The sequence below is a fragment of the Crocodylus porosus genome, unplaced genomic scaffold (assembly GCF_001723895.1).
Source record: "Crocodylus porosus isolate Cpor-Errol unplaced genomic scaffold, CroPor_comp1, whole genome shotgun sequence".
NCBI classification, from domain to species: Eukaryota; Metazoa; Chordata; order Crocodylia; family Crocodylidae; genus Crocodylus; species Crocodylus porosus.
In genome coordinates, this window is record NW_017728921.1 from 22,333,254 (window position 1) to 22,338,194 (window position 4,941).

Below are 4,941 nucleotides of genomic sequence, written 5' to 3' on the forward strand. Positions count from 1 at the left end.
CTTCCAGTCCTCTGGCACCACACCAGAGCACCATGAGTGCTCGTAAAGCCGTGCCAGGGGTCCTGCAATGACCTCAGCCAATTCCCTCAGTACTCTAGGGTGGAGATCATCCGGACCAGCTGACATCCAGTCCTTCCAGAAGTTCCCTAACTAGTTCCTCACTAACATTTGGCCTAGGTGTGCCTCTCCTGGGGCCTGAGGGGGACCCAGCAGGGGAGGTAACTGTTCCGGTCCCTGCTTAGGAAAATGGAGGCAAAGAAATCGTTAAATATGTTGGCTTTGTCATCTAGTGTGACAACCAAATTTCCTAACATGTCCTGCAGGGGCCCCACATTACCTGGAACCTTCTTTTTATCCCCTATGTATTTAAAGAGGAACTTCTTGTTGTCCTTAATCTGGGAAGCTAGTCCCAGTTCCCTCTCTGCCTTGGCCTTCCTGACTGCCCCCCTGCATCCTCAAGCAACTGCAGTATAGTCCTCCCTGGTGAAGGCCCCTCCCTTCCATTGCGTGTATGCCTCCCTTTTTGCTAGGAGACATTCCTGGATGCTTTTGGTGAGCCATGGAGGCTTGTGTGCCCTCCTGTTCCCTTTGATCCGTGTTGGGATTACCTCCCGTTGGGCTTGGAAGATCGTCTCCTTAAGGAGTGACCACTCTCCTTGGACACCTGGCTCCCCTCCGGGACCTCAGTGCTTCCCCAACTATTCTCCTTAGCTCACTGAAGTTTGCCCTCCTGAAATCTAGGGCTGCTGCCTTGCTGTAGGCCTTTGCCACCTTGTGCTGGATGGTGAATTCCAGCAGGCGATGATCACTGTCGCCCAGGTGGTCGAGCACCTGCAGCCGCCTCACCAGGTCGTCTCCCGTGGCCAGCACAAGGTCTAACAAGGCATCTCTCCTGATGGGGCTGTGCACCTTCTGGGTTAGATGGAGGTCCTGCATTCTGGCTAAGAACCTGCGTGAGTGGTCAGACCTGGCTGACTGCTCCTCCCAGCAGATGTCTGGGAAGTTCAGGTCCCCCATAATGACCACATCCTTTGACTTCACTGCCTCCGTGACCTGACTTAAGAATTTCTGGTCCAGCTCTTCCCCTTGGTTGGGAGGTCTGTAGTAGACCCCCATGCTTAAGTCTCTTTCCCCAAAAATTATTAAGCAGCCTCCCCGTCAGGGAATCGAACCCTGGTCTCCTGCGTGACAGGCAGGGATACTCACCACTATACTAACGAGGACATGTCTCATAGAAGAGAAGAAACAATAGTAGCCTGGTAGGTAGTATACTCTCCTTGGAAGTGGATAGTCCTAGCTTTCAGCTGCTTCTGCCAGGTTTATTTTGGGTTTTCAATTGATAAAATCAATTGGTGGGCAAATTTGGCTCATGGGCTGTATTTTGCTCATCCCTGGTCTTATCCCTGGAATGAATCACAATTAAATTAATGGAACTGATATTAGCTTACAGGTGCACACAACATAGTATTAGGGGAAAAAAGCATTAGCAGATCTTAACCATCATAGTTCACAGATGCAACCTCATGACTGCATCCCTCTGCATCTGCCCCATCTGGACTCTGCTTCTCCCTCCATGTGGCTGCTGGAAAGAAAAGAAAGAAAGAAGCAGTATCTATTTTACAGCATATCCATACTTCTTTTCTCAGCAGAAAAAAATCAGCTGCCCACTCAAAAAAGACATTACAATTTTGAAAGCCTAATTTTTTCAGAAAAAGGCATGTGTTGTATGCAAGTAAATCTGGTACCTCATTTTCACAACCTTTCCTCATACAGATTGTATTCCAGCCTTTATATCATCTTTATCAGTTGCTTCCGAATCTTTTATACATCCTTCTTAAACTCAAAACCCCAAATCGGAGGCAATGTGATTGGAATAATAGAGACTTGGTGAGATAGATTGCAAAACTGGAGCACTATCATGGACGGGTATAAACTGTTGAGGAAGGACAGGCAGGGGAGAAGAGGAGGAGGAGTTGTGCTTTATGTAAAGGAGCTGTAGGATTACTCAGAGCTCCAGTATGAAACTGGAGATAGGCCTGTTGAAAGTCTCTGGGCTAGGGTCAGAGGGCAGACCAACAAGGGTGATGTTATGGTGGGGTTATGCTGTAGACCATGTGGATGAGCTTTTAATCAAACAGCTAGTGGAAGTTTCCCAGTCACAGGCCCTGGTTCTCATGGGGGACTTCAACCACCCTGACATCTGCTGGGAGGGCAATTCAGCAGTGCACAGGCAATTCAAGAAATTTTTGGAGAGTGTTGGGGACAACTTCATGGTTCCAGTGTTGGAGAGGCCAATTAGGGGCTGTGGTTCTCTTGATCTGCTGCTCATAACCAGGGAGAAATTAGTGGGAAACATAGAAATGGATGGCAACTTGGGCAGCAGTGACTATGAGATGATTGAATTCAGGATCCTGAGGAAAGAAAGGAAGTAGACCAGCGTGGTAAGGGCCCTAGGTTTCAGAAAAGCAGGCTTCAACTCACTCGGGAAACTGATGGGCAGGATACCCTGGGAGGCCAGTCTGAGGGAGAAAGGAGTCCAGAAGAGCTGGTTGTATTTTAAGGAACCCTATTGAGGGTGCAGCAATGAACCACCCAGTTGCACAGGAAGACTAGCAAGTATGGCAGAAGACTGGCTTGGCTTAGCAAAGAACTCTTCAATGAGTTAAAACTTGAAAAGGAGGCTTACAAGGAGCTAAAACTTCAGCAAACTAAAAGGGAGAAGTATAAGAGTAATGCTCGGCCATTCAGGGATGAAATCAAGAAGACCAAAGCCACCTGGAGTTGCAGCTAGCAAGTGATGTAAAGGGCAACAAGAAGCATTTCTACAAGTATGTCAGCAACAAGACAAAGATTAGAGAAAGTGTGGGTTCCTTACTGAATGGGGGAAGCAACCTCGTGACAGATGATATGGAAAAAAGCTGAAATACTCAATGCCTCTTTTACCTCAGCCTTCACAGGCAAGGTCAGCTCCCAGACTGCTGTACTTGGCAGTGAAGTTTAGGGAGGAGGTGAGCAGCCAACACTAGCAAAAGAACAGGTTATGGACTCTTTACAAAAGCCAACAATGTCCCATCATTGCCAAGAAGGTTAACAGCATACTGGGCTACATTAATAGGAATGTTACCTGCAGATTGAGAGAAGTGATTAATTTCACTCTATTTGGCACTGTTGAGGCCACATCTGGAGTACTGTGTCCAATGTTGATTTCCCCCCCCCCCCTACAGAAACGATGTGGATAAATTGGAGAGAGTCCAGCAGAGGGCAATGAAAATGATTAGGGGGTTGGGGCACATGACTTCTGAGGAGAGGCCTAGGGAACTGGGCTTACTGAATCTGGAAAAGAAAAGACTGAGAAAGGATTTAATAGCAGTCTCCAACTACCTGAAGGGTGTTTTTAAAGAGGAAGGAGCTAGACTGTTCTCAGTGTTGGTAGATGAAAGAACAAGGATCAGTAGCCTAAAGTTGCAGCAAGGGAAGTGTAACAGGGTGCCATCCCCAGGGCCTTTTGAAAATGCTTGGAGGCATCCTTGAGTCCCTTTTTTATATTTTAATTTGCTGCTGAGAGAAGACTCCCATTTACTTGCTTCCTATGACTTGTTGTTACTTTGAGTTCTTAAAAGGGAGGCTGCCCCAGGGCTTCTCAGATCCATTCTTGGCTCTCAAGCACCAGGAGGTGATAAGCCCCTGCCTTAAGAACTATTTTCACAACTCTGACCTTCCCTTATTGTGCCCCATGCCTTGCAGGTGTTGTCTGCATCTTCTGCTCCCTTTAGTGGGGTCTCAGCTAATGCATCTTCTGTCCCTTTTTATGTAGCTAAGCCTTCCAGTTCAGACCCACTATGCTGGGCCCAGCTTTGAGGCACTAGCTTCGCTTAATCTGTTCTGGGCTCCTGCCCCCTGTAGCTGCGCCCCTGTGGTCACTAATGAGGTCTCCACCTCCCCTGCAGCCTCAGCCACAAACCACCAGATTAAACTACAACATAAATAGTAAGCCCCCCGCGATATAACAAAGAAAAGTTAATGGAGGCAGTCAGCCTTCTTACCCATGGGTTCCAAGTCTCTGAGTCCTCACTGCTGGTTGCTCTCACTTGTAGAGCTGCTGCAGCTGTGATTGGAGCCTTCCAGAGTCCACCCTCTGTCTCAGCCTGGGCTCCTCTGGCTAGCTCAGACCAGGGCTTATATAGTTTTGGCCTGGGGCCTCTAAAATTCACCTGATAGCCCCAGTCAACTGACTGGCCTGCCAGGCTTAGCCTTTAACTCCTACTCTGCTGGCAGGCTGCACTCTGAAGACTCAAGTCTTAAAGGGGTCATTGTGCTTCCTAGTAATAGGCCTAGGGTTCCCTGTTACAGTTAGACATTAGGAAAAACTCCCAAAGCCAGAGAGCAAAGGCCAGAGAGGTTGTGGAATCTCTATCCTGTGAGAATTTTAAGGGTAGACAAAGCCTTGGTTGTGATGATATAGATCAGGCTGATCCTGCTTTGAGCAGGGGGATGGACTCAATGACTTCCTAGGGTCTCTTCCAACCTAATTTTCTATGATTCTTTGTTAAAAATTAGAGTTATTACATGGCTTTGTAGAGTTAGAAGACAATATAGATTCCCATGCATGGTAGCTACTTAAAAACATAATTGGTGTAAGTTAGCACGATATATGACATGCAGTTAGTCATATGGCCTATGTTAGCCTGGGGTAAAGTTGTTAGGAAGTTTCAACATGATACTATGGAAATAAAAGAGACAAGACCCTGTGCATGGTAACCCTACCAGTACAGAGTTATAGGGTTGTAAGACAATCATAGAAGTTGGGTCAGAAAGGACCTTGTAGATCTTCAAGCCCGACCCCCTGCCTGGGCAGGAGAAAAAGACTGGACTCAAATGAGTCCAGCCAGGTAGTCATCAAGCCTCTTCTTAAAGAACCCCAGGGTAGGAGCCAGCACCACT

General features: G+C 47.4%; 1 non-coding gene across 1 annotated transcript; it reads right to left on the reverse strand.

The window, feature by feature from the left end:
- Window positions 1–1,151: 1,151 nt before the first annotated feature.
- TRNAD-GUC lies at window positions 1,152–1,223 on the reverse strand. Its single transcript has one exon. It is a non-coding gene; the product is annotated as a tRNA-Asp (tRNA).
- Window positions 1,224–4,941: the final 3,718 nt, after the last annotated feature.